Raw genomic sequence first — 12015 nt, forward strand, 5'->3', positions numbered from 1 at the left:
AGAATAAAATTGAAAAGGAATATTCATTAGAAGTAAACTATAGCGACAATCCAGTAGCCAAGAATAAAATTTAGTCTGAACATACCAGGGACAGTGACACAACAGCTTTACTAAAACAACAGCTTTAGAGGATGTGTACACAGAAACATCAGGCCAACCACATTTCTGAGCATACAGTATTTGAGATCTAGTTAATCGTTGAGCATTAACAGATGAATTTATGTAGTACCCATCATCAACATATTGGGAGGCACTACCTGTGGTTTAGACATCAAGAAAAAAATATCACCAAACTCAGAGAACCAACACTGCCACTCCTCAGCACAAAATGATACAAGTGCAGGTATTTTAGGAAAACACCAAAGAAATTGTTTAAAATTAGCAGAGTACTTGGCAAGTGTTTTCTAACACTTTTTGGAAGTAAATGATATTTTTTTTTTCATATTATTTTCTGGTAACACATTTCACAAATAGAGGCCTTTTACACAACACAGCCAGTGCCATCAAGTTTTGTCTTAAGCTTTCCAGAAAAAAGGAAGACAATAGCTAACTTGGTCCCTAGATTACCTGGAGCTTCACACTTACTCAAGATCACTGCAAAGCATGTCCCTTATTAAGAAACAATTCCCCAGACAGATTATTTAAAAAGAATTTCCAAGTTCATTCCAGAACACACTTTAATAATTTAACCTAGATATGGTACAACAGGTCTATAAACAGGAAAACATCTTGCCTGCAACTACAGGAGAACAAAAAATATAAGAGTGTAAGAAGTCACATTTATTCTGCTGGTAACAGTCAGTAGACACTGCTTCTACAACTTATCTCCATGTGCAAAATGCTTCATATATATTTTTTAAGTTTTCAAGGGAAAAAAGGTAAAAGTATACATTCACTTCTAATTAACATTGCAAAGAAAAAACAAAAAACAAACAAACAACAAAAAACAACCACCACCACAAAACACCCCACAAAAAAAAAAACCACCACCACCACACCTCAGTAAAGGGACATGGCTTGCAACATACCACCAGGATAAAGAAATCCGACACTATCATAACAAGAAAAAAAAACTCAAATGTACCCTATACCAAGTCTTTCAGTCTCTAACATAGAAATACAAATACAAATCATGGGATGAACACACGAGTGAACTGCAGCACCAATAAAAGCCCTCACTCGCATAGTCTTAGGTGCTCCCAGGCAACCCTCCCTACTAAAAACACAAACAGGAGGCAAATTTCTGCCACTACAAACTAAAGAATTTTGGAAACCAAGCTTTAAGGTTAAAGGCATAGAGTGCTACAGGAAGGACCACATCCAAAAGCCATGTTCATAACTCTCTAAACTCAGAGAGCAACTTTTAAAAGAAAAGTTGAAAGAAACCCATAAAACATCTTTTAAAATATAACTTTTAAGGTCCATTAGCCATTTAAGCACCAAACCTCATCTTTTATATTTGCAGAAAAACTCTGTAAGCAGATGATATACTTGGTATATGCCATTCCTAAACCATCCAGACACAAAAATACCAGTACACTGACAACTGGCCAAACAGATATCCCTCCTCTCATTACATTGTAAAACTTATATAGAAATCCTCATAGGATAATGCCTACCCCACATTAAAAACTACACGTTCTATTTCCATTACACAGATTCACAAGCGTGTTAATTTATCTTCCAATTTTCTAAAACAAAAATTAATGGAAAGGACAAATTAATTGCAACACATGCCACAGTTTCAATAAAAGTTGTAGACATAATTACTACTATAGATGCATAAATATTCATGTATTAATGTTATGTTTTAATTTAGTTTGGAGGACTTGAAATTTCTTTTACTGAGCAATACACGCAAATTAGAATCCACTTAAATTATGAGATTATTTTTTCCTGTCAGCCACATAAAGACAAGACACACAACTTATGATTATTATATGCTAAAATAACTTATTGTCAAAAGGTGATTCTAAATTTCTGCTTTAGATAGAAGTTTACATTGTGGGAGTTCCATAATTAATTATAAATGATCCACCAATTTTAAGAGTGAAAACTCAAAAATAACATTGTATTTTCTGAATAACTTCATTTTAGAACATACTATCTTAATGTTTACAAAAAATATAATTGATTTCAAGCTGACTTGTAATAGAATCAAATTCAAATTATAACTTTTAACAGTATTATTTCCATAACATTTAAATCTTGGACCAGATGGCTTTCAAGGCCTACTGTCTCTCTTCTGTTTGAAAATTAAGTAGCAGAACAAAGTATCAACACAAGAAACTGCCACAACTGTATGCAAAGTTATGATACACATTATCATATGCAATTATGATAAACAGATTAACAATGGGAAATCAAAGGCATTAACGTAGTCTGAATAGCAACCTCTTATCTCTTTGAAACCACTGAGCTTTTTACGTTTGGAGCATTAGAATCTGGAGCAGGACTTCCAGAAACTATGGCCAAATGTACTTTGCTTAGAAGTTAGCTTCTACACCATCACGTTTTTGCTACACTTCACTAATAAATATCAAATATTTTAAGAAACATGATGGAAGAAGGTGTTTCAGACTACATCAATGGTTCCACATATTATCATGCTATTCATATTAATAGCAAAAATATACCAAAACCAGTTCAAATGTTAAATCATCTCCTAAATCAAGAAGGCAGAAAGTTACCAGATTTTTGAAACATGAAAATTTAGTACAGGGCCACAGAACCCTTCAGAATTTCAGCTGAAATAATACATAATCAGGAATTACCAGGATGAAGGGATGCTGTTTTGGTTAGTTAACAACCTTTCTGAACTTACATTTTTAGTAATAAAAGTTAAGATATTAAGAGAAGAATAAACAGGATGCAACTGTTACTTCAGAATTGGAAATAAATATAAAAATATAATATAAATATAAAAATATAATTAGTGATGTAAAGACTGCCCAGATGCAGCAGAGAATGACACCATCACACTTAGAATCATAGAATAGTTAGGGTTGGAAAGAACCTTAAGATCATCTAGTTCCAACCCCCCTGCCATGGGCAGGGACACCTCACACTAAACTATGTCACCCAAGGCTCTGTCCAACCTGGCCTTGAACACTGCCAGGGATGGAGCATTCACAACTTCTTTGGGCAACCCATTCCAGTGCTTCACCACCCTAACAGGAAAGAATTTCCTCCTTATATCCAATCTAAACTTCCCCTGTTTAAGTTTTAACCCGTTACCCCTTGTCCTATCACTACAGTCCCTAATGAAAAGTCCCTCCCCAAGATCCCTATAGGCCCCCTTCAGATACTGGAAGGCTGCTATGAGGTCTCCACACAGCCTTCTCTTCTCCAGGCTGAACAGCCCCAACTTTCTCAGACTGTCTTCATATGGGAGGTGCTCCAGTCCCCTGACTGTCCTCGTGGCCCTTCTCTGGACTTGTTCCAACAGTTCCATGCCCTTTTTATGTTGAGGACACCAGAATTGTACACAATACTCCAAGTGAGGTCTCACGAGAGCAGAGGGGCAGGATCACCTCCTTCGACCTGCTGGCCACACTCCTTTTGATGCAGCCCAGGATACGGCTGGCTTTCTGGGCTGCGAGCACACACTGCTGGCTCACGTTCATTTTCTCATCGACCAACACCCCCAAGTCCTTCTCCACAGGGCTGCTCTGAATCTTTTCTCTGCCCAGCCTGTAGCTTCAGCAAAGTTAAAAACTTTAAAAATTAAAAGTTTTAGATTAAATTATACACATCAGCCTATATCTTGCCACCTGATTCATAACAAAAGACACTCTCTGAAGAAGAAAAGCTTTTCAAGTCTATCAGAAGTAGAGCAGGAAATAGAATCCTACAAGGCACATATAAAGTTACTCTTTGCTAACACCCCAGATTTTTGTCTGGATCACGACTGCTCACTACTGATGGGAAGGGTTAACCGATGCACAGGAGGGTTAGGGTTAAGCCGGCTGCTTACTACTTACTCGTGCTTACTCAACAAATGCATGCTCAACACTTATCGTGCTAGCCGGAACAGAGTGGAAGGATATTCAGTCAACTGATCGGAACTAGCCCAGCTACAGCCACAGCAAGCACGCTTCAGCGACCTCGAGGTTCAACAGAGATTAGGAAAATCAGAGGGAATAGCGCAGAGACATCGCGAATCCCGACATCTCCCGATCCCCAAAGCGCAAACAGCCCATGCGAGAGAGCGGCTGATGTGGCGAGGGGCGTTCCCACAGTGACGGCGACCACCGCCCTGCCTCTTGCCTTGAAAGAGCCTCTGAAAGGATCAGCGACATGTCGCTGCCTACCAGGTGCAGGGAGAAACAAGCAGGTCGTGTTGCTGACCCTGTTGTCCCAGACTGCTGACCAATATGGTCGCCTCCAGAAAGAGAGCTTGCAGTAAGAAGACTGCAGCAACTCGGACAGAGACCCCATCCCAAACCGTGGCTGTTCAGGTCTCTGGATGCAGGGAGTGCCAGAGCCTGCTGCTGCCGGGGGAGGGAGGACAGCATTCCACCTGCATGAAGTGTGAGCAGGTAAAAGATCTGCTTACCTTGGTGGCAAAACTTAAGGAGGAGGTTGAGACGCTGAGGACCATCAGGGAGTGTGAAAGGGAGATCAACTGGTGGAGTAACTCCCTGGCGTGCCAGTCGGAATGGTTCCAGGGAGATACCCCCCAAAAGGGGATGGACCCCCTGCCCTCTCAGACAGAGGGGGATGGCCCGAGACAGCCCCTGCCCTGTAGCTGTTGCGCAGAGGTAGGGGACCAAAAAGATGATGAGGGTTGGAACCGAGTTCTGGTTCGGTGTCGTGGGAAAACCTCCTCCCTTCTTGCCCTGCTTCCCCAGGTGTCCCTCTGTAATAGGTTTGAGTCCCTGGATCTTGAAGGAGAGGTAGGTGAGGATGTGGTGCAAGGCCAGCCTACAAGGCCACATAGGAAAAGGCAGTCGACTTTGCACCTCAAGACTGCCTCTGATAAGAAAGAAAGAAGGGTCACTGTAGTAGGCGATTCCCTTCTGAGAGGAACAGAGGGCCCGATATGCAGAGTTGACCCTCATCATAGGGAAGTGTGTAGTCCGCCTGGAGCCCAGATCAGGGATATCACCAAGACGCTCCCCAACCGGGTGCACCCAACAGACTACTACCTGCTGCTGGTCTTCCAGACAGGTGAGGGGGAAGCTGCTTCCCGCAGTCTGAGGGGGATGAAGAAAGACTACAGGGCTTTGGGGCGGATGGTGAAAGAGTCTGGGGCTCAAGGGATCTTCTCCTCACTCCTTCCATCTTCCACTGATGATGTGGGATGGAATGGGAAAATTCAGTCCATAAACGATTGGCTTTGAGACTGGTGCTGCAGGCATGGATTTGGATTCTTTGATAACAGCTGGTTTTATAGGGCACCAGTCAGGACAATGGCATGTGGGAAAGGTTTATCTCACAGAGGCAAAAGGATGCTGGGGCACAAATTAGCAGGGCTCATTTGGAGAGCTTTAAACTAGATTCGAAGGGGGATGGGGTTGTAGCTGGGCTTGCCCCAGTGGGGCAGCACTCCAGAATTGATGAAGACTGGGAGGCCTCCTATAATCCTAGGGTGAAATCGGTGTGCTCAGCTCTCTCCCTGGAATGTCTGTACACCAATGTGTGCAGCATGGGAAATAAGCAGGAGGAGTTGGAAACCTGTGTTAAGTCAGGAGATTATGATCTGGTGGCAATTACAGAGACGTGGTGGGAGAGCTCACATGACTGGAATATAGTCATGGAGGGCTATGTCCTTTTCAGGAAAGACAGGCCAGCCAGGAGGGGTGGTGGGGTTGCCACAGGCCACCAGATCAGGGTGAGGAAGTTGACAAGGCCTTCTACAGGCAGCTGAGAGCGGCCTCACAGTCACAGGCCATGGTCGTCGTGGGGGATTTTAACTTCCCTGATGTTTGCTGGAAGGACCACTCAGCAACCCAGCCACAGTCCAGGAGGTTCCTCCAGTGTATGGATGATAACTTCCTCCTGCAAATGGTGGATGAGCCAACCAGGAGAGGAGTGCGGCTGGATCTCATCCTCCCTAACAAGGAGGGTCTGGTCGAAGCAGTAAAGGTTGAGGGCTGCCTTGGTTGCAGTGACCACGAGATGGTGGAATTCAGGATCTTGTGTGGTAGGACCAGTAGAATAGCAAGTAGAATTGCAACCCTGGACTTTAGCAGGGCAAACTTTGGCCTTTTCAAGCAATTGCTAGGGGAAATCCCATGGGCAAGGCTGCTTGAAGGTAAAGGGGCCCAAGATAGTTGATTGGCATTCAAGGATTGCTTTTTCCGAGCTCAAGATCAGAGCATCCCGACACATAGGAAATCAAGGAAGAGGGCCAGGAGACCTGCGTGGCTAAATAGGGAATTGCTGGGTATGCTCAAGTGGAAGAGGAAAGTTTACAGGTCATGGAAGGAGGGGCTGGTCACTTGGGAGGATGTCCTGGGTTCAGCAGTAGCAGTCATTTTTCTCCTTCTTGGTAGCTGGTGTAGTGCTGTGTTTTGACTTTCGGCCTGGGAACAGAACTGATAGCGATGTTTTGGCTTGGCCAAGGACTTTGTGAGCCTCATGCTCTGCCAGGGAGGAGGGGAAGCCAGGAGGAAGCAGAGACAGGACACCTGACCCAAACTGACTAAAGAGGTATTCCATACCACAGCACGTCATGCCCAGGAGGTAACTGGGAGTTAGCCGGAAGGGCTGGGAGACTGCAGGGTTGGAGGAGGTATCGGTCGGAGCTTGGTCGGGCTTGGGGGGCGAGTTATCGGTCAGCTGGTGCTGAGGTGTTGTATTCTCTTCCCTTGTTATTTCCTTTATCATTATTATCACTGGTGGTAGCAGTAGTGATTTGTGTTATACCTTAGTTACTAAACTGTTCTTATCTCAACCCGTGGGAGTTGCATTCTATTTGATTCTCCTCTCCGTCCCTCCGGGAGTAGGGGGAGGGAAAGAAGGTGGGGGGGGTGAGTTAACGAGTTACCTGACTGGGTTTAAACCACGACAGAGGAATATAAGGCTGCTGCTAGAGGATGTAGGAAGGCAGCTAGGATGACTAAGGCCTCCTTAGAATTAAATCTGGTAAGAGGGGTCAAGAACAGCAGAAAGAGCTTTTTCAAATACATGGCAGATAAAACTAACACCAGAGGCAATGTAGGCCCACTGATGAACGGGATGGGTGCCCTGGTGACAGAAGATACAGAGATGGCAGAGTTACTGATGCCTTCTTTGTCTCTGTCTACCCTCTGCAGGCAGTCCTGAAGAGCCCTGTACCCCTGAGACCTCAGATGAAGTCAGGTCAACGGAGCGGTTTGCCTTAGTCAATGAGGAATGGGTTAGAGACCAGTTGAGCAATCTGGACATCCATAAATCCATGGGTCCAGATGGGATGCACCCGCGGGTGCTGAGGGAACTGGCAGAAGTCATTGCTAGACCACTCTCCATCATCTTTACCAAGTCTTGGGAAACGGGAGAGGTGCCTGAGGACTGGAGGAAAGCAAATGTCACTCCAGTCTTCAAAAAGGGCAAGAAGAAGGAGGACCCAGGTAACTATAGACCGGTCTGCCTCACCTCCATCCCTGGGAAAGTGTTGGAACACCTTATCCTTGCTGCCATCTTAAGGCATATCAAGTCTAAGAGGGTTATGAGGGGCAGTCAACATGGCTTCACCAAGGGGAAATCATGTTTGACCAATCTCTTGGCCTTTTATGAGGAAATAACACGGTGGATGGATGATGGCAGAGCGGTGGATGTGGTCTACCTTGACTTCAGCAAAGCATGACACAGTCTCCCACAGCATCCTCACAGCTAAATTGAGGAAGTGTGGACTGGATGATCAGGTAGTGAGGTGGACTGTGAACTGGCTGAAGGAGAGAAGCCAGAGAGTTGTAGTCTATGGGGCGGAGTCTAGTTGGAGGCCTGTAACTAGTGGAGTGCCTCAAGGGTCAGTACTGGGACCAGTATTATTTAATATATTCATCAATGATTTAGATGAGGGAACTGAGTGTACTATCAGCAAGTTTGCTGATGACACTAAGCTGGGAGGAGTGGCTGACATGCCAGAAGGCTGTGCTGCCATCCAGCGAGACCTGGACAGGCTGGAGAGTTGGGCAGGGAATAACTTGATGAAATATAACAAGGGAAAGTGTAGAGTCCTGCATCTGGGCAGGAACAACCCCAGGTTCCAGTATAGGTTGGGAAACGACCTGTTAGAGAGCAGTGTAGGGGAGAGGGACCTGGGGGTCCTAGTGGATGACAGGATGACCATGAGCCAACACTGTGCCCTTGTGGCCAAGAAGGCCAATGGCATCCTGGGGTGTATTAGAAGGGGGTGGTTAGTAGGTCGAGAGAGGTCCACCTTCCCCTCTACTCTGCCCTGGTGAGACCGCATCTGGAATATTGTGTCCAGTTCTGGGCCCCTCAGTTCAAGAAGGACAGGGACCTGCTGGAGAGAGTCCAGCGCAGGGCAACGAAGATGATTAAGGGAGTGGAGCATCTCCCTTATGAGGAAAGACTGAGGGAGCTGGGTCTCTATAGTTTGGAGAAGAGGAGACTGAGGGGTGACCTTATTAGTGTATATAAATATATAAAGGGGGAGTGTCACGAGGATGGAGCCAGGCTCTACTCAGTGGCAAACAATGATAGGACAAGGGGTAATGGATACAGACTGCAACACAAGAGGTTCCACTTAAACTTGAGAAGAAACTTCTTCTCAGTGAGGGTGACAGAACACTGGAACAGGCTGCCCAGGGAGGTTGTGGAGTCTCCTTCTCTGGAGACATTCCTGTGTAACATTATCTAGGTGTTCCTGCTCCGGCAGGGGGATTGGACTAGATGATCTTTTGAGGTCCCTTCCAATCTCTAGCATACTGTGATACTGTGATATGGGTGTGTTACATAACCTCATGAATATGTAATAGTTTAGAGGATAAATATGAAGGAGAACAACGTTGAGGTGCGCATGCCTTTGCAGGAGCAATCCCCCATGCACCTCAGCGCTGAATAAAACATACCTACTTTACAACTTTAACTAGTTGTAGAGTCTATCCACGTATCAATTTGGCAAGCCAGCCAGAAGATGTCTGTTCGGCTGCAGGATCAGCTGGGGGGGGGACATCCTGGGCGCCCCAGGCTGTATGCCTGGAGGACCTCTACTTCTCGTCCACTCACTGCGGGGGCAGACAACAACCTGTGCTGGCTGCGGAAAAGGTATGCTTGTAATTTAGAGGGGCCTATAAGTCATACACTTGGCTGGGGCTGCTGGTAAGCCACGCAGAGATGTCTGGTGCACAGCATAGTTCCCCTTGGCAGGTAGGGCTTGCAAGCAGTAGGTTAGGGACTCGTCGACCGATAGAGCACCCGCTAGCGATCCTGAGGGTGGATCAGGTAAGTCCAAGGACTCGTCAGCCAATAGAGCGGCCATAGACCAAGCAAGTCCAGGGTTTCTGCTGCATTCCAGGTTTTGGGAACCAGGATGGACCTGCTAATGACTGTGTAAGAAGCAGGAGAAGGGTAAGCGGAACCACTGTGTGGAGTGTGTCTGTGGGATCCCATGTGGAGGTGAAAGTGTTTTGTGTGGCTGAGACATGGCATAGCTATGAAGTGAGTGTGGAGTCCTGATCCACGGTTCCGTGTTCTCTGCGACAAGAGTGGCTGGAGACAAACACAACACAAAACAAATACCTTTCGTCTAAGTGTTTTGTGAGACCAAGACGTGGCATAGCTACAAAGCGTATTTGTCTTGTATTGTATCTATTTGTTTTTCTGTATATGTCTCTCCTTAGTGTTAAAGATTACAGTGTTTAAGCGGTGGGGGAGGAGTAGACGAAAGTAAACTGTGGCTAACTGGGGGGTTAAGAAGAGTTCCCTCTCTGCGCCCCAGTGGCTGTATAAGAGAAGGCCTAAAAATGGAACTCTGAACTATAACACATTGTTACAATTCATGTTGTTTTGAGGCAGCAAGGAAAATGGGATGAAATAATGTATGCAGATACGTTTTTCACTTTAAGAAACCACCCAGAGTGACAGACTGAATGTAAAATTAATATAGCTCCACCAGATCCCTTAATTTTGGCTTTGGAAAAGGACAGGGAAAAACTGAAAGTTAAGATGGAGAATGATATTTAAAGTTAAAAAAAAAAAAAACAAACAACAAAACAAACAGTAATCAGGAAGATGGGTAGGAAAATCATGTATCACAATTACCTCCGAGAGGAGCACACCCTATATCTGTCTTATCAGATGCTGATAAGAAGTAGATTGCTGTCACTGGCAACAAGCAGCAGACTCACAGAGTTAAGAAAGGGTTAAACCAGAAGTGCTGCTGCAGAGGCAGGCATCTGCAGCCCCTGCAGAGCAGGGTGAGCAGCTGTGAGAGAGAAAAAAAAAAGGAAAAAGAAGGGGGAAAGGAGGGGAGCTTACTCAACTCCTGTGTTTGAGCATGGGATGGGTGCTGGGGCAGGCAAACAAGTGGGAAGCATTCTATAGACAGGAAAAGCCTCACACTCACAGGCCCTTGTTCTCATGGGGGAGTTCAACCACCCTGACATCTGTTGGAAGGATGGTACAGCCCGGCACAAGCAATCCAGGAAGTTCCTCGGTTGTGTGGAAGACAACTTCCTTCTGCAAGTAATAGAGGAGCTGACAAGGAGAGGTGCCATGATTGACCTCTTGCTCACCAACAGGGAAGGGCTAGTTGGAAATGTGACGCTCTAGGGCAGCCTTGGATGCAGACATCACGAGATGGTCAAATTTGAGATCCTCAGGACAGAGAAGAGCGTGCAGCAAGCTCACTGCCCTGGACTTCAAAAGAGCAGACTTTGGCCTCTTCAGGAACCTGCTTAGGAAGGTTCCATGGGACATAACCCTAGAGGGCAGGGGGGCCCAAGCCTCATGGTTGATATTCAAGGATCACCTGCTGCAAGCTCAGGAGTGTTGCATCCCAACTAGAAAGAAATTCAGCAGGAGGGCCAGGAGACCTCCTTGGATGGATAAGGAGCTCCTGAGGAAAATTCATTTGAAAAAAGAGGCTTATAATAAGTGGAAGCAAGGACAGGTGGCACGGGAAGAGTACAGGGATGTTGTCCGAGAAGCTAGGGACCAGGTTAGGAAAGCTAAGGCCCAGTTAGAATTGAACTTGGCTAGGGGTATTAAGGATAACAGGAAGGGATTCTACAGGTACATAGCAAATAAAAAACAGACTAGGGAGAATGTAGGCACCCTCAGGAAGCTCTCAGGAGAACTGGCTACACAGGATTTGGAAAAGGCTGAGGTTCTGAATGAAGTCTTTGCCTCTGTCTTCACAGGCAAATGCTCTGACCACACCACCCAAGTCCTGGAAGGCAGACGCAGGGACTGTGAGAATGAAGACCTTGAGCCCACTGTAGGAGAAGATCTGGTTCGAGACCATCTTAAAAATCTGAATGTGCACAAGTCCATGGGACCTGATGAAATCCATCAGCGGGTCCTGAAGGAGCTGGCAAATGCAGTTGTGAAGCCGCTGGCCATAATAGTTGAGAAATCATGGCAGTCAGGTGAAGTTCCCGATGACTGGAAAAAGGGAAATATAACCCCCATTTTCAAGAAGGGGAAAATGGATGACCCGGGGAATTACAGACCAGTCAGTCTCACCTCTGTGCCTGGCAAAATCTTGGAGCAGATACCCCTGGAAGGCATGATAAGGCACATGAAAAACAACAAGGTTCTTGGTGACAGCCAGCATGGCTTCACTAAGGGGAAATCCTGCCTGACCAATTTGGTGGCCTTCTATGATGGGGTTACAGAACTAATGGACAGGGGTAGAGCAGTTGACGTCATCTACCTGGACTTGTGCAAAGCGTTCGACACTTTTCCACACGACATCCTTGTCTCTAAATTGGAGCGACATCAATTTGATGGATGGACCACTCGGTGGATAAAGAAATGGCTGGATGGCTGCACACAAAGAGTTCTGGTCAATGGCTCAGTGTCCGGCTGGAGACCAGTAATGAGCGGTGTCCCTCAGGG

General features: G+C 45.8%; 1 protein-coding gene across 1 annotated transcript in view; it reads right to left on the minus strand.

The window, feature by feature from the left end:
• The window catches only part of LOC130601371 (transcription initiation factor TFIID subunit 4-like), a 76561-nt gene that overhangs the window by 60985 nt on the left and 3561 nt on the right, over window positions 1–12015 (minus strand). The gene's annotated exons all lie outside the window — the stretch shown is intronic.

This window comes from Pezoporus wallicus, unplaced genomic scaffold (assembly GCF_028554395.1).
Source record: "Pezoporus wallicus isolate ANWC-B61680 ecotype Strahan unplaced genomic scaffold, APGP_CSIRO_Pwel_v1 contig_741, whole genome shotgun sequence".
Classification (NCBI taxonomy): domain Eukaryota; kingdom Metazoa; phylum Chordata; class Aves; order Psittaciformes; family Psittacidae; genus Pezoporus; species Pezoporus wallicus.